This window comes from Balaenoptera acutorostrata, chromosome 2, assembly GCF_949987535.1.
Source record: "Balaenoptera acutorostrata chromosome 2, mBalAcu1.1, whole genome shotgun sequence".
Classification (NCBI taxonomy): Eukaryota; Metazoa; Chordata; class Mammalia; order Artiodactyla; family Balaenopteridae; genus Balaenoptera; species Balaenoptera acutorostrata.
This window is the reverse complement of record NC_080065.1, coordinates 175,855,672-175,874,502: the sequence shown is the minus strand read 5'-3', so window position 1 is coordinate 175,874,502 and position 18,831 is coordinate 175,855,672. Positions and strand designations below refer to the sequence as shown.

General features: G+C 40.0%; 1 pseudogene; it reads right to left on the bottom strand.

The window, feature by feature from the left end:
• Positions 1-712: 712 nt before the first annotated feature.
• Positions 713-18,551, bottom strand: LOC103006447 (zinc finger protein 709-like; annotated as a pseudogene).
• Positions 18,552-18,831: the final 280 nt, after the last annotated feature.

Below are 18,831 nucleotides of genomic sequence, written 5' to 3'. Positions count from 1 at the left end.
CACTATGTTGTACACCTGTAACTTACATAATACTATATATCAACTATACTTCAGTAAAATAAACTTCAAGTAAATAAATAAAAATAATGTCAAACACCACCCAGTTCTACAAAAAGTAAGCCATTAGTTGATACAGTTGCTGACTTCCAACACACTATGAAAGGAATTCAGGGATGAGATCAGGAATGAGGCACCCTGTGCTCTGGGAAAAGTAGAAAAACAGGACTTTAGATAGTTAGACATTGTCAGTAAAAACTTTATGAACCCCAATTTTGCATTTTCCTATACTTAGAAAAGCACTAAAATCATCAATGAAGATATCCCTTCCTCAAGACTAAAAGTAATCTTCTATTACAAAAATGTGTGCTTGAGTGCACATACCCCTTCTCTAAATCACTGGTATACGGAACTTCAAACTTACTGTTTGGAGCAGTTCCTCAAAGCTACCTGAGAGGCTCTCTCCTGGGCTACAGTCCTCAGTAAGTCCATAAATAAAAAAAAGTCACAGATCTCACATCATGTGTTTTTCTTTCAGTTAACACATGTAATCTCCAATCTCTCATGGATCTAAGAAAAGATATTGCTCTTCTGGTTGTTCAGTTTTTTTCCAATTGTGAGGATGAGAATAATCACTCAGAGCCCTTTACATACTGGAAGAGAAACCATCCATTCGTTTTTGTTGCTATTTTTCCTTTCTAAGACTATACCACTTTCAATGATTGATTCTACTGCTAGTGCCCATGGAGTTGGTTTCAGAGTTTTTCTTTTGTACCAATGTGCTTAAATACATCATACTGGGATTTCTACTTTTGAATTTCTTATCCTCATCGCCTAAAAATTTCCTATGTTGAATACCTGTCCGATACCCAAAAGGCATTTTCCATGGGTTATCTTCCATTTCATCACTGCCCTTTGAAGACAGGATTAACACCCAACCTAAAATAAATATGATCAGATGTCAAGACTGTTGTTGACACATGCATTAAGTTAATAGAAGTAGTATTATTCCACAAAAATACTTTTGAAGGAGAGTAGGGCAAGGTTAAGTGGGTTAAGCTGGCTTGTCAAAAGTTAATGTGCTGCCCCTTTAAGGTGTATGGGGGTAGAGACTACAGGTTTTAAAGGTTTGACCCTCTTACACACTGGCACAGAAAAAGGAACATGAGTAAACCTTCCTAACTTGTTTATCCATTGTGGGCCAGGAAGGGTGACTAGGTATGTAAAGCCAATTAAAAGTCAAATATCAAACTCCCATGTAATTCTTTTTGGCTGCACCATTGGGAATATCATGGTGAATCAGGAAAACATATTCACCAGCACTGTGAACAGCATCAAGTGTTTCCCACACAAATTAGACATTATAAAGGTGTAATCTAGAGAAGAGTGGAATCAGAAAATACTCCCAATCGTAAAACTCTGAAATACTTTCTTGGTGGAGACACGAAGCCTTTCAAAAAAAATTCAGACTCTCATGGATCTTCATGTGGGACATAAAAGGAAAATCACTTCTATGAAAATGAAAATCAAAAAGTTGATGGCGGTTTGGGGGATGCTCTTGACTACAAGGGCACTGAATCTGGAAAATAAGCTGGAAGGTGGTGTTCTTGAAGCTTCTATGTATCTGTCTCTCTCCCAGTGTGGTGGCTCCAAAATCGGAAGAATGCCTTCCCTGCATCTGCTTTAAAATCGCACACAGATGAGCTGTTGGTAAATTCTAACATGGAACCACAAAGAAGATCAATCCTGGAAAATCTAGGCCCTAACATTACTCACAGGCAAGGTATCTCCAACTCTAGACTTTTTTTGTCCTATTGCAAGTCTCTCTTCTTAATTCAAACTCTATTCAGCAAATACCAGTCAGAAGGAAAGACAAAAAGCAAACAGGAAAATCATAATTTACATAAAAGTGTAGTCTTTGACAACCTTGCCATGCATTAAAATTTATTCCAAGTGTTTAATAGAATGGAAAACTGATAAAAGCTCCGGTATCCACAAGCCCCCCAAAAGGACATTTCTCAGTAAAAAAGGTAAAATATATATAATATATTAGGGACATCCAGGAACTGCCACCGAAGGTCACTAGGAAAATCCCAATAAATACCAAGCTGCTATTTTCAATGGTCATTTAACAGAGAATGAATAAAATATAAAATTTTAAGCCTAACTGCTTATTACAAATACACTTTAACTCACACATGGATCCAACAGACTTCAAAATGGAAACAAAAAATCATTATTTGATTAAATGAAAAATCACTACCTTTATAACTTATGTACTACTGTTTAAAGATAACTTCCAGAATTAACTCACATTAATATTTATTTCTCAAATTAGCAGAAATCCACTGTCCAAGAATACACTTTAAGAAAGATCCCTAGTAAGCACAACATATTCATGAACTTTTAAAACAACTTTTTCATACTGAATGTTTTCTGGAACATTAAGCTTGGATTACTTTCCATCAAGTTATCTAATGTTACTTACGTTTATATTTCTTCTCCATGGGAGTTTTCACATCTAAGGATGTGGGCCAATTGAAGTCTTTCTGAGGCTGTTTACAAACAAGATGTTTTATCTAGTGAATCCTTTCATTTTTTCCCAAAGTCCAGAGATCAGAGAAGCCTTTCCCACATTCTTCATGTTATATGGTTTCTATGCAGTGTGCAGTCTCATGTGTCTTCGAATACTTGAGAGACAAATGAAGGATCTCCCATATTCCTGACATTGATAGGGTTTCTATCCAGTGTGAATTCTTTTTTTTTTTTTTAAGATTTACTTATTATTTTATTTATTTATTTATGTTATTTATTTTTGGCTGCATGGGATCTTCGTTGAGGCATGCAGGATCTTTCATTGTGGCACGCAGGCTTCTCTCTAGTTGTGGCATGTGGGTTTTTCTCTTCTCTCGTTGTGGCACGCAGGCTCCAGGGTGCGTGGGCTATGTAGTTGTGGCACACGGGTTCCAGAGCGCATGGGCTGTGTAGTTTGTGGCACGCAGGCTCTCTAGTTTGAGGCACATGAGCTCAGTAGTTGTGGCACGCAGGCTTAGGTGCCCTGTGGCATGTGAGATCTTAGTTCCCTGACCAGGGATCGAACCTGTGTCCCCTGCATTATAAGGCAATTCTTTACTACTGGACCACCAGGGAAGTCCCCAGTGTGAATTCTTTTATGCACCTGAACCTAAGAGGAAGTGAAGGTTTTCCCACATATTCTACATTCATAGGGTTTTTCTCCAGTATGGGTTCTTTCATGCATTTGGAAACCTTTTTGAGAACTAAAACTTTTACCACATTTTTTACATTGATATGGTTTCTCTCCAGTGTGAGTCCTTTCATGTACTTTAAGATAATCGGGATTAATGAATACTTTCTCACATTCTTTACATTTACAAATTCCATCTCTAGTGTGTGTTATCATGTGTTTTTGAAAGGTTTTATGCCATGTGAAGGCTTTCCCACATTCCTTACACTCATAGGGTTTTTCTCCAGTGTGGATTCTTTCATGATTTTGAAGAGAACTGGGAGTACACAATACTTTAGAACATATTTTACATTCATAGGGTTTCTCTCCTCTAAGAATTCTTTCATGTATTTGAATAGTTTCAGGACATTTAAAGGCTTTTCCACCTTCTTTACATTGATAGGGTTTCTCTCCACTGTGGCTCCTTTCATGTATTCGAAGAGAAGTGGGATAAATGAATGCTTTCTCACATTTCTTACATTTATAAAGTCCATCTCCAGTGAGTGTTACCATGTGTTGTCGAAAGCCTGTTTCCCACGTGAGGGCTTTCCCACATTCCTTACATTCATAGGGTTTTTTCCCCCCAGTGTGATTATTTTTATGTATTTGGAAATGTTTTTGAGAACTGAATCTTCTACCACATTGCTTGCATTCATAGGGTTTCTCTCCCATATGACTCCTTTCACGTATTTGAAGAGAACTGGGATAAATGAATGCTTTCCCACATTCTTTACATTCATAGGGGTTTTCTCCAGTGTGACTTCTTCCATGTATTTGCAAACCTATTTGAGAACCACATCTCTTACCACATTGTTTGCATTTATAGGGTTTCTCTCCTGTGTGACTTCTTTTGTGTGTTTGGAAGGTTTTTTGATATAGAAAGGTTTTTCCACACTGTTTACATTCATAGGGTTTCTCTCCAGTGTGAGTCCTTTCATGTGTTCGAAGAGAACTGGGATAAATGAATGCTTTCCCACATTTTTTACATTTATATGGCTTTTCACTGTGTTTTTGATACTCTCGTGTTTTGTGTTCAATGTGACATCTCATGTGTCTATTAAGGGATGAATGATCCATGAAGACTGTTCCACATGCACTGCATTCACATGGTTTTAATCCAGTAGTTTTCTTTTCCAGATTGAGAGTTTGAATAAGGTTGAAGGTTTCTCCACAGGAACTACTGTCTTTACTTTTAGAGAATCTCTCTACCATAAAATTTCTATAAATAATGAGAACATTATTAATGATTTCTTTATTAATCATTTTACATTTATTGTATTTACCATGAATTATAAGAATAGTGTGGTTTTCTATTTTGTGTGAACTGTTAGAAATGGAATACACTGAATGCTCTGGAATGTGACTTCACCCTTTCTATTAAAAAGTGATAGTCAGGGACTTCCTTGGTGGTGCAATGGTTAAGAATCCATCTGCCAGTGCAGGGGACTCGGGTTTGAGCCCTGGTCCAGGAAGATCCCACATGCTGCAGGGCAACTAAGCCCGTGCGCCACAACTACTTAGCCTGCGCTCTAGAGCCCATGAGCTACAACTACTGAGCCTGTGCTCTAGAGCCCATGAACCACAACTACTGAAGCCTTCATGCCTAGAGCCCGTGCTCTGCAGCAAGAGAAGCCACCACAATGAAAAGCCAGAGCACCTCAACAAAGAATAGCCCCCGCTCCCCGCAACTAGAGAAAGCCCATGCACCAACAAAGCCCCAACACAGCCAAGAAAAAGAAAAAAAAAAGTTATAGTCAAATATAGGGTTTATTAATACTGACTGCAAGTGAACTACTTTTCAAACACTGAACATTTATATACCATTTAAAAAAGTATTTTTGGTAGAAATTTTCTAAGATTAACTAAATTTGAAGATGGGGCTATTTGTTTTGTTTGCTTCTTTTAAAATTTTCATAATATCCCATGATTCTCATATGAGACAGTGCTTGCTATTATGACTGTGACTTACCTTAATTATCTCCCCTGATTTTTGTACTGATCTTCAATGTCATGATCTTTTTGTTTTGTTCCTGAAATGAAGACCCAGAAAAATGATCCCAAAGTATCAGAAATTATATAAAAATTATTATATTCTAGGTCCATGATGAGCTCTGACCATGCCTAGTTTCTTTACCAATGTCTTCCAATCCACATTCCAGATTTTGGAACAATATTGATGGGTGAGAAACACTTGTTTTCCAGTTGACAAAGTGAGGGAATTTCCTCATTCTTACCTACTGAGGCCAGGTTCCTCAAGGTTTCCTGCATCACATCTCTGTAGAGTTTCCTCTGTGAAGGATCCAGTAAAGCCCACTCCTCCAGAATGAAGTTCACAGCCACATTCTCAATGGCCATTGAGTCCTAAAAGACCCAAAATATGTGCACAGCAAGATGCATGAGACTGACAGAGTTAGACATCTATACTCCATTTACAGGAAGGATAGTTATGATTCTGTTATTTCCAAAGAGTTATTCTATGACTTGATCATGAGAAACTTACTCTCCATACTTCCTCAGTAATTTAACAGCATCATGAAGAAATGAAAATTATTTGCACATTATTTCTGTGATCACATAATAGTTTATACCTCTTTAATGGCAAAGCCCAGAGAGTGTTTGGAAATGACGGAAATTTTATACAAGTGAAACAAATATCATTTTAAGAACATCAGTTTCTTGTGAAAAAATCCTTTCAGAGACTTCCCTGGTGGTCCAGTGGCTAAGACTCCATGCTCCCAATGCAGGGGGCCCGGGTTCGATCCTTGGTCAGGGAACTAGATCCCACATGCTGCACCTAAAGATCCTGCATGCTGCAACTAAAAGATCCCACTGCCTCAACTAAAGATTCCACGTGCCACAACTAAGACCTGGCACAGCCAAAATAAATAAATATTAAAAAAAAAATCCTTTCCCTTATTAGGGCAGACCTTTCCCATTTTTGAGCACCTGAGCTTCATGATGTAGTGAGCTTCCTGTCCTTGGAGTTATTACAACAGAGACTGATGGAGACAGAATTGATGCATCAGATGGGGGTGTGTAGTTGCTAGATGATTTCGGCAATCCCTTTGAGCCTGGAGGCCTGTAACTGATATGGGACAGGTGGGAGTGTTTGCATGATATAGGCCTTAACAGCATCTTCTCCCCCTGCTCTCCAAATGCACCACTGAAGGTAAATCAAAAGGCAACTGATTTAAATCCCTTCTCTGGCACTTGATCCTCATATTGATGCAGAGCCACCATAAAGCATTCTCAGCACACATCAGTTGAGGAGATTAGGTCATCAGAGGTCAGAATTTGTATTTGCATCCTTGCAAATACTTGCTCATAAATTTCATGCCTGATGCTTCTGATGGAGGAAGACTTGATGCTTGAAGGTAGAGGAAAAAACCTATTCCCCACTGCCTGGTGTCCAAATCAGGAGCCCACGCAGGACCTTGGGTCAACTCAAATGTCTGCAGATTTGTCATCCCAGAGCAGCTGGAAGGGGGGGGGGGTGAGGCCCACAGCTAGCCCTTGATGGGATGAGAGTCCCTGCGCCTCATGGTGTGGGTGATACTATTGTTCCTCTAAAGTACCACAGTACGGAAGAATCTGTATTCCTTGGAGTACTTGTCCGCTTAAAAAGAAAATAATGTTTTGCAAAGTAAAGAACTATAGTGATTCACTGATAAAGAAAAAAAAATCCTTTCATCTTCCTCCTTAAGATCCACAATTTACAGCACTCCATGAAGCAGAGGATCAAGTCTGCATGAGGTTTCAATGACTGAAAACACAGTGAAGAACTGGAAGCTTTTTTCTAGTCATATCACCTAATGTCAGAGTCCAGGTGACCTGTAGAAATCAAACTTTTAACAAAGGTCAGGACCTCCCTCGTGGTCCAGTGGTTAAGACTCCGTGCTTCCAATGCAAGGGGCAGGGGTTCAACCCCTGGTCGGGGAACAAAGATCCCATATGACATGCGGCATAGCCAAGAAAATAATAAAATAAAATAAAATGCTAAAAAGAGCTGTTAAAAACAAAACAAAACAAAAACAAAGCCCAGCTGACCACATTGTCCCAAAGGCTTCCAGGCCTTTAAAGAAATCAGATGCAGCTGCCTGAGTATATAAATATTCTTCTGGGGAACCATTGCCTTCTACTTGTGTAATAATTATCAAAGACTCTTGTTTTTCCTTTCTCTCTATATAATTTGATGTAGCTAGAAAATCTGAAACTTAGAGCTCACTCATGAGGAAGAAGCAACAGTATGTTAGACCACAAAATCCCTATAGTCATGTGTCTCAGGGATGCTTCCAGGCAAATTTTAGAACACACAGTACAATAACATGCCAGAAGAACTCTTTCTCATCAAACCCTAACAGTACACCCTGGGCCTTACTACCCTCAAGGAACAGGTTAATAAAAACTACAGTTTACAAGGGAGTTCACCAAAGTCCATAATGGTTTGATGGTGAATTTTCCCATGATTATAAAATATGTAAAGGTTTCATCAGTGGTTTCCTCCAAAACAACAGAAAGTCTCCATTCTGCAATTTCAGAAACAAGTGTTTCCCAAGCAGCTACTCTAGCTTCTGCCAGGCCAAAATCTAGTCTGGGATTCATGAATTTAGAAGCTGCGACATTCAATCTCACAAGAAGAGAATGAAAAAACCTGAAATAAACAAGTCTTCCCAGAGCCATGAGAACACTGACTTCAAGAGGCAAACCAATGTCTCCAAAATTGGGAAAGAAAAAGAAAAAAAAGACGTTTTTAAAATATGCCCCAAATTGCCTGTTCTTAAATCTGTACTCAATAAAATTTGTTTCAGCAGAATCTAATGCAAAGACAAAAAAGAAGAAAAATGATACAACTCAATATCCATGAACCATAGCATGACCCTCCTTAACATAAGATTAAAATACATATGATTGGACTTCCCTGGTAGTGCAGTGGTTAAGAATCAACCTGCCAATGCAGGGGACACGGGTTCCATCCCTGGTCTGGGAAGATCCCACATGCCATGGAGCAGCTAAGCCCCCGTGCTCCACAACTACTGAGCCTGCGCTCTAGAGCCTGTGTGCCACAACTACTGAAGCCTGCGCACCTAGAGCCCTGCTCCGCAACAAGAGAAGCCACCACAATGAGAAGCCTGTGCACCACAACGAAGAGCAGGCCTCGCTCGCCGCAACTAGAGAAAGCCTGTGCGCAGCAATGAAGACCCAATGCAGCCAAAAAAATAAAGTAAAATAAATAGAAGATACAAGTAACAATCACTGAGTTTTCCCCCAAATTAATGATAGACAACAAGTGTAGGTCTATGAAGCTCAGTGAACACTCAACGTGAAACCACCTAAAATGGAGACCAAAGGATATCATATTCAAGCTAGAGAAAAAAGCCAAAGGCAAAGAGAATATATTGGAAGAAGCCAGAGGGTAAGACATACTTTAGGTATAGAGAAAAAAAGATTAGAAACAAATTGGACTTCTTTTCAGGAAAAAAACCCAAACAAACAAACAAACAAACAAAAACCCCAGAGTAGATTGAAATATCTAAAGTTTTAAAATTAAAAAACCACTCTCCTAGAATTGCTATGAAGAGCAATTATTTTTAAAAATTAAGAAGAAATGAGGATATTCTGAGGCAAAAATTGAGGGAATTTGTCATTAGTATGCCTACTTTGAAAAGAAACATTTAAAAATTAATCAGAAAAAAATGGAAATGATGAAGGAATCAAAAAGGAATAAATAAAGGCAAACATCTTTTTTAAAAAAAATTTATTAACTACTGTATTGAAAGCAAAAAACAGAATGGTTGCAAGTGTATCGACTGTTTACCATGTGACCTCCTGGCTGACTGGGTTGGTGCCCAGGCTCATGGATTGTACTGCATATCATTAGCCAGGGAAAATATCAAAATTCAAAGTATGGTTTCTGCTGAATGTATATTGCTCTTGCACCATCATTAAGTAGAAATATCGTTGAGTCGAACCACAGTAAATCAGGGACCACCTGTAATTTACTTGTGGTTTAAGAATCCCACAAGGAATTCTATAATTTGTTGCTCGCATGAATGCAAGTTCATTTGAACATGCAGTATCACAGCATTGTCTACAGACTGTTGTTCCCTTAGAACATGTACATAGTTTTTTGTTTGTTTGTTTGTTTTGTTTTTTAGCCGCACCAGGCAGCATACGGGATCTTAGTTCCCCCACCAGGGATCAAACCCGCACCCCCTGCGGTGAAAGCATGGAGTCTTAACCACAGGACTGCCAGGGAAGTCCCATAGTTTTTCAAACAATTGCTGTTTTTAAGAAGAGTATGATCAACGAAGTACCTTTTGTTATTAATTTTGCAATCTACCACATCTGCTTTCTTCTTCAAACATCTTTTATATTTCTTATAAAACAGATGACACTTTGTGTAAAATAATATTAGCAACAATGACACTGGTAATGATAACCTTGTGAATAAATGAAATAAATGACAGCCATGTCAAAAGGGACAGAGGAGGGGAATTGAGAATAGTGTGGTATGATGTACCTGCACAACCATTGAAGAGGTATAGTGTTAAGTTGCAGAAGACATGGGTTAGTTCTAAATGTATACTGAAAACTCAAGGGCAATGACTAAAAAAGGTTTTTAAAAAGGTATAGGTTAAGAGAGGAAAAAAAGAAGAATCAGGTAAAATGCTCAATTAAATCCAGAGAAGGTAGAAAATAGAGAGAAAACAAATGAAAGAATAAGGGCAACAATTAGAAGCAGTAAAAGGTGTGGTAGATATTAATCCAACTATATTAATCACCACTTCAATCATCAATGGTCTGCATACAAATGAAAGGGAAATACAGTAATAGCAGATTTTAAAATTGCAATTATATGTTTTCTCCAAAAGCTGGTTTTAAAAGGTTTTTATTTATTTATTTATTTATTTAATTTATGGCTGTGTTGGGTCTTCGTTTCTGTGTTAGAGCTTTCTCTAGTTGCGGCAAGTGGGGGCCAATCTTCATCGCGGTGCGCGGGCCTCTCATTATCGCGGCCTCTCTTGTTGCGGAGCACAGACTCCAGATGCGCAGGCTCAGTAATTGTGGCTCACGGGCCTAGTTGCTCCGCGGCATGTGGGATCTTCCCAGACCAGGGCTCGAACCCGTGTCCCCTGCATTGGCAGGCAGATTCTCAACCACTGCGCCACCAGGGAAGCCCCAAAAGCTGGTTTTAAATATAAACATGCATGTCAATGAAAAGTAAAGGGATGGAGAAAAATGCACCATGCCAAAACTAATCAAAAGAAAGCTGGCATTGGTATATGAGTTTCAGACAAGGCAGATTTCAGACCAAGGAAAACACAGAGATAAAAAGGGACTTTACAGAATAACAAAAAGGTCCATTCTCCAAGAAGGCATAATAATCCTTCATCTGTACATACATGGCAATAAAGGGGCAAAATACATAAGGCAAGACCTAAAAGAATGCCAGGAGAAATACATGAATCCATTATTATAGTAATACATCAACAACCTCTTATCAAAAGCTGTAAATTCCAGCAGGCCAAAAATCAGGAAAGACAGAGTTGAATTGAAAAGCACTGTGAAACAAATCAATTTAATTGTAATCTATGGAATACAACAAGAGCAGAATACACATTCTTCTCAAGTTCACATAGAACATTCAACAAGGCAGAACACTTTCTCAGACATAAAACATACCTTAACAAATTGGAAAGAACAAAAATCATACAAACTATGCTCTTAGATCTCAAAAGCATTACTCTAGCAATCAATAACAGCAAGAGAGTTGGAAAACGCCCTACTATGTAGAGATTCCACAACACATGTCTAAATAATACATAGAATTAAAGAAGAAGACTCAAGAAATTAAATTTATTTTGAGCTAAATTGTGAGATGTAGCAAAAGCAGTGCCTACCGTGAAATTTATGCCATCAACCAAATACACTGGTAAAAAAATAGATGGGTAAACAATAATGCAAGTATCTACCTTAGGAAAAAATAAGAAGAAGAGGATATAACCACAAAGTAAGCCGAATAAAATTATAAAAATCAGAAACAAAATTAATGTAATTGTGGAGAATTGAAGGAGAAAAAAAATTTAAGCTAGTTCTATGAGTTTTTTTTTTTTTTTTTTTTTTTGGCTGCGTTGGGTCTTCGTTGCTGCACATGGGCTTTCTCTAGTTGCAGCGAGCAGAGGCTACTCTTCGTTGTGGTGCACGGGCTTCTCACTGTGGTGGCTTCTCTTGTTGCAGAGCACCGGCTCTAGGTGTGCGGGCTTCAGTAGTTGTGGTGCATGGGCTTAGTTACTCTGCAGCATGTGGGATCTTCCCGGACCAGGGCTTGAACCTGTGTCCCCTGCATTGGCAGGCGGATTCTTAACCACTGCACCACCAGGGAAGCCCTGAGAAGATTATTAACATTGATTAACATCTAGTCAAGATTACTAGGAGAAAAGACAGAAATTACTAATATCAGAAAGGAACAGTGGGGGATATGAAAATAAAAAAGGATTTGATAAAATCCAACACCCGTTTATGATCACAAACAAGTACAGAGGGAACTTCTACTTCCTGAGAAAGAACACATTCATGAATCCTGTAGGTAAATTCAAACATTTGTTCTCTAGGACATAGTTATCTCTGTGAAACATCTGAAAGATTCTCCAACAACAGATAACCCTTGGAGTTAAGAAGACATATCCCAAGATTGAAAGATAATTAATTGTTTTCCTATAGACCAACACTGAACTTGGACAAAGAAGGAAAGGCAATTCAAATGAAAAGAAAATCTTTTAAACAAATAGTGCTGGAAATTACGGATATTCATATACAAACACACACACACACAAGAATGTAGACACAGGACTTACACATTTCACCATAAGAACCTCAAAACACGTCCCAGATCTAAGCATAAAATGCAAAAGTAATAAACTCCTGGAAAATATCATAGAAGGATATATAGGTTCTCTTGGGTTGGGTGATGAATTTTCAAATATAACAACAACACAAGGTTTGTAAAAGAAAAAAAGTATAATTTCACTTCATTAAAATGAAAAACATCTCTTCTGAGAAAGACAGTGTTAAGAGAATGAAAAGACAAGTCACAGAACATCAGAAAATCCTTGCAAAACACCTACGTGATAAATGACTGGTATTCAAAATATCTAAAGAACTATTAAAACTCAACAGTAAGAAGAGGGACTTCCAAGAAGATCCACTGGTTAAGACTCCACACTTCCACTGCTCGGAGCACTGGTTAGATCCCTGGTCGGGGCACGAAGATCCCACATGCTGTGAGGCCAAAAAAACACCCCCAAAACAGAAAACAAAAACAGTAAGAAGACAAACAACCCAATTAAAAATGGGGAAAATATCTAAATAAACAGCTCTCCAAAAAAATAAAATAAAATACAGAAAGGAAATAAAAAATATGAAAACATGCTCAACCTCAAATATCTGTGGGAAATTGCAAATAAAACAACAAGATATCACTACACACTTATTTAATGCATAAAATACAAAACACTCAGAACACCAAATATTAGTGAAGATGTGAAGATAATCCGCATTCACTGCTGGGGGGAATGGAATTTGGTACTCCTACAATGAAAGACAGGAGCTTTCTTTCAAAACAAAATATACTCTTACTATGTATAGTAAGATCCAGCAATCACACTCCTCGTTATTTGTCCAAATGAGTTAGAATCTTATGTTCACACAAATCCCATACACAAATACCTGTAGGGGCTTTATTCATAACAGGCATGAGTTAGAGGTAAGCAAGATATCTTTCAAGAGTCAAATAAATAATCAGTGGTATATCCTTAGGATGAAATACTGTTCACTGATGAAAAGAAATGAGGTATCAAGCTATGAAAACACATAGAGGAAGCGTAAAAGTTTATTGCTAAGTGAAAGAAGCCAATCTGACAAAGCTATATACTGTTTGATTCCAAGTATATGACGTTCTGGAAAAGACAAAATCACGAGACAGTAAAATGATCTTTGCTTCTGAAGGATTTAGGGATTAGAGGTAGAGATGAATCAATAAGTGTGGCAGAGAGGAAGTGCAGAAATGAATACGTGTTATTAAACATTTGCCAAATCCACACATCCTGTAACACAAAAACTCCATGCTAATGTAATCTTTGCTCCTTAATGCATCAGTATGGGTTCAGCAACTGTAACAAATGGACCAGTCATACAAGATTTAAAACTCAAAACTGCTCCAAAAGAGATGAAGTTTATTTAAAAAAAAAAAGAGGACTGACTCATTACAACTCATCCTGATGACTGCCTGATGTTTGGTTAGATGTAGGGACCACTGTGTTTGGTTCTCCATCAAGGATGTCCCAATTAAGGGATGAAGGGCACCAGTTCTCCACTGAGCTCCATTATGTACCAGGGTGTATTGTCATTCTTAGTCTATGCAATCCCCAGATCTGTGCATTCAGTTAATCCCAAGAAACTATCCAGGCAACCAAGGTGTTGGAGAAGGGTGGCTTTTCCAGCACCACAGCATCTTTCAAAGGACTGAAGAAAGAAATGTCATCTCTCCAACGGAAGGCATAATCCAGCCAAGGTTTGGCTACATCATATCACAAATAGTTGTCAGTAGCCAAGCTGACATGCTGGGGGTGCTCTTTCCAGTACCAAAGCCATAACAGGCATCTCAGTGTCAGCCTCTAGTTTTAAGAGATCCCAGTACCAGGGGGATAATTGCAGATTTACTGGCATATTAATGTAGGACCTTGGGCAGTGCCTTGCATCAGAAGCCTATGGCCAACTTAAATCCCTCCTCAGAGAGCCTCCAATCACTGCCCAGAAGGTTAGAGGCCCCCTCCACGGCCCTGATAGCTTTACACAACTTAAGAAACCCGAGTTTAAGTTGGGTTTGAACTAACCCCTTTGCTGTGCCAAACTGAGACAGCGGGTGTTGTCCAGCATAACCCAGGGTAAGGATCCTTGTTGCAATAGATGAAGGGGCAAGCGCCTCAGAGTTACTTAAAAGTTTTGGTGAGCCTACTTTTTTTTTTTTTTTTTCCAGCTTACCCCCCTCCTCCCCCGCCCTTGGTGAGCCTTCTGGAAGCTCACCACCTACTGGCTGCCTTTCCCTGTCTCTTCTCTTTCACTTTCTCTGAAGTAACTGCTCTTTTTATAGTAGTGACTATCTTTTGGGCTCATCTTAGTCACAGGGTATATCATCCTCCTAGCCCCCAGTCCTCCCACACCCAACAATGTCTGGGCAAACCCAGCCTCAGTCACACCTTTAATCTAAACACAGATAGGTTCCAGCTCAGACATCAACCCAGGACCACTGGAAGGAGGGCCCCATTCTCATACTCCTGCTCCCAAAGTACAAGGAACTAACAGAAACTGCCAACTTGGAGTCCTCCTTATATACAACCCAGGCTTGGTGGGGTCAGCAATGCAACACAGGGCAGAACAAGGCACAGGAAAATCTCCCCAGCAAACAGCAGCTCACAGAGCAGGAGCCTTCAGGCTTTCTAATCAACCTGTCCAGGTAACAAGCACTAGGTAATGGTGAGGCTTAACTCTCAGTACTCAAACATCAAATAGGTGGATCCCAAATAATCATTACGAGAATAAAAACTGTAAGAGAAACAGGCATTCGCACTGGATTGTTTGTATATTAAGAAACACTAAAAGGATGATGAAGGCTTAATCAAAACTGGTTATGTGAGGGTAAATGGAGTTCAGAGCAGAGGAGTGCAGCAACAACTGTGGGCAGGGAGTCTTCTTAAGTTAATTTCTTCCCTCAGGAATTTAATTTTAAATATTCTACATAGAAAACCACTGCAAGATTTGATCCTTTAAACAGTTATGGATATAAAACTGCAAACCAAAAAAATAAAAACTCCCTTCCTAACTAAAAGGACAAGGGACATTATTGCTTTTCTCTCCCTCCTTTATAGTAAACATTGGAAATACTCTCAGAAATAAGGAGCATATTACACTACATTTGAGGTTTGCAATTTAATCTTTAAATGTACTAGGGGGCTTCCCTGGTGGCGCGGTGGTTGAGAATCCGCCTGCCAATGCAGTGGACACGGGTTCGAGCCCTGGTCTGGGAAGATCCCACATGCCGCGGAGCAGCTAGGCCCGTGAGCCACAATTACTGCGCCTGCGCGTCTGGAGCCTGTGCTCCGCAACAAGAGAGGCCGCGATAGTGAGAGGCCCGCGCACCACGATGAAGAGTGGCCCCCGCTTGCCACAACTGGAGAAAGCCCTCGCACAGAAACGAAGACCCAACACAGCCAAAAATAAATAAATAAATAAAAATAAATGTACTAGGAATTTGAAAGATTTACATAAACTTGGAGGTGATTTCCTATCAATTAAAATAGAATTAAATTGTATTTTCCCCCCACATCCATTAAAATAGAAATTCATTTCCTTTAGGAAGAGTAGAGGCCTTTTAATTGTCAAAATTATCTAGGCAACAGGCACTTACAAACGCTGACCTAAAAATGGAAAAGCACCTGAGACTTAAGTACACCCATCTCATGTCTTGAGGTCCTCTTGTCTAAATGAAACAAAAATTCTACTTGACTGCACATTTTTCTTGCCTTAGATGGTATCTGTCAATCAACATAAATTTTAAAAGCCCGAGTGTTAATGGAAATTAGAATCAAAGGGCTGTAGTCCTCAATGGATAAAGGAATCCAAGAAAAGAAACACAAGTATTAGAATCAAAACAGGTAAGCAGCCTATGTTCCCTACAGTTTGGAAGAAAAGCCCACATTCAGAAAGTTGACTATCTTTCCAGACTTGAGGGTCTAGATACGTCCCATTGAGATAAAAGTCCTGTAGAGGGTCAGTCCCTCAATGAGGGCAGGGATACCTGAGCACCCACAAAAATAAACTCTGGGAGCTCCGCAAACCCTCCCCAGTCCTGTGGGCAGGGAAGCTCTCCCTACCCCAGGCTTCCATGATCACAAGTCAGGAAACCCCAAGCCTGATTCAGGGTAAGGTTCTGATCCAAATGGACTCCCATATTCATAAACCCTTTGTCCACGGGACAGAACACTCATCCTCACAGACTTCTCAGTGGGCACAAATTACACTCTTGAGTGCACCTATATCATGGGGCAGCGCTCAAATACAACATTTAAAATGTCTAGGCTAAAGGAAATCACAAGTACCACAATGAAAGGGCATCATCCCCACACCCTGGTGCACTTGCACCCCCAGATTTCAGGGCTCTGCAGCTTCTCACAGTATAAGAACTACCATTGGTGGGTGTGAGCAGGTAGGATTGGGCAGGGAGAGGATGTCCAGGAAGATGCACTTCCCTGTGCAGGCTCAAAGGGGGCCTTAGTTTGAGGGTACAAACTTCAGGCTCTGCTCTCCACTACAAGCACTCTCGACCACCACTGATATTTTATGTGAGATACCCAGAAAAGCAAATATATAAAATCAGAAAATTGATTAGTGATTTCCTAGGCCTCGGGATGAGAAGGGAGAGTTACTGCTAATGGACATGAGGTTCATTTTGGGAGTGATGGAAATGTCTTAAAATTAGTGTGGTGATAGTAGAACAAGTCTTTAAATACGGTAAGCACCAATGATCATTTAAATACACAAACCCTGTTTGAACAATTCAGCAAAATCACTCAAACCCAGTGTGTATGTGGAAATGAGAGAAGAAAATTCTCAGCCACTTTTACTAGTTCACCCAGAATACCCCAAGTATCTATTCCTTTCAGGAAAAAAAAAATAGTCAATTAATTCTAAGGCAAGTTTAATTAGTACATAAGTAATCACACTTGAATACTTTTTGTCTCCAAGTCTAAATCCTGGCATTTTATTTGAAATCAACCAAAAGTAAAGGAGAGTCCAAAAGAACTTACCATACTCACTAGGGAATGAAAAAAAGCGAAATAAAAATTCTTTTTAAAAATAAATTTATTTATTATTTTATTTAGTTTATTTATTTATTTTGGCTGCGTTGGGTCTTCGTTGCTGAGTGCGGGCTTTCTCTAGTTGCCGCAAGCGGGGTCTACTCTTCGTTGCAGTGCGCAGGCTTCTTATTGCCGTGGCTTCTCTTGTTGTGGAGCCCGGGCTCTAGGTGCGCAGGCTTCAGTAGTTGTGGCACGCGGGCTCAGTAGTTGTGGCTCGTGGGCTCTAGAGCACAGGCTCAGTAGTTGTGGCGCACGGGCTTAGTTGCTCCCTGGCATATGGGATTTTCCTGGACCAGGGCTTGAACCCATGTCCCCTGCATTGGCAGATGGATTCTTAACCACTGTGCCACCAGGGAAGCCTGTGAAATAAAAATTCTTAACAACTGGAATGTAACACTGGATTTTTTTTTCCCCCCTGAAATTTACCCTTCTTGCCTCTTTGGAAATATTTTATACGGTCTTTCAAGCTCTATTAATTAAATACTTTTTACATTATTGAAAAAAGAAATTTAAATAAGAGTAAATCTTTTGAAGGGGACTAACCCAGAGATGGGCAGTGGTCACAGGTTAGCTCGTCCAGAAAAGTTTCAAAAAAAAAAAAAAAAACTCCACAAAAGGACTTCCCATAGGATGTCTCTTCCAAGAAAAAAAAAATTGGGAGGAGAAGGGATTTCATACACCTACTTACAAGTGGTTATTCTCGGCTTTCCGCTAGTGTAAAACATCCACAGACCGCCCCCCTCCCCAATGCAATCCACGACTCTGCGCAAATAGGATAAACAATTAAAATACTGGGTGTGTTTAAAATACACCACGGGAGACGAATAGTTGGTAGATGATGTGAATCGGAGAGGGGAAACTGACTTTGGGAAGGCGGGGAGCGCCCTGGAAATTTCATGAGTTCTTGCCAGCCCTACTAAGAGCTACTCTGCGGGTCAGTTCCATGCCTGGCCACACAGCCCTCCACCAAGCCCTTGATCCCTGGAGGACATAAGACCCTCTTCTTCCAGGCAGGACTGGCCTGAGCCATCGTCTTATCACAGGCAATCCCAGGCCAGGGAAAAGTTCTGTCTAGGCGCAATTGGAGAAAAAAAGGACATCCACACCTGTGCGGAACATCGCCCCACCCACCTGCCTCAGCGGCCTCCCGCTTGGACAGATTCCCAATACCCCGCCCCCTCGTACCTGAGTGACAACCTGCGAGAGGAAGCCTGACTCAGCAGAATCACTTAGCGCCGCTGGGATTGAATCTGTCCCCGCCTGGCACTTAAGGTTTGTAACAGAACTTTTCCCTGGCCTGGGATTGCCTGGCATGGAACTGTGCTTCTTGTTAAGAAAGGCAGACACTTAGATGTGAACTCACCGTTTGTAATAAAAGAGGCTGGCTCCAGTTTCATCTTTGCGCCTTGACAGCGCTGAGCCTTCCACCCATCCCTCCCCATCCCCACTCATTAGGTATAAGCTAAAGAATCCCAGAGCACTTGGCTCTGGTAGGTCTGAATCACTCAGCCCTAGCTGGGTGCCAGAACAAACCTCAGTCAAACCACAAGCTGTGAGGTGTGTGCATTAACTTTTGAGCTGTACATTTTACACTGGAAGGAAATTTATTTTAGATCAGTGTTCCCGGTGTGCCTAGAAAACCTTGAAATGTCAGCATTCAAGGCAATTGTATTCCTA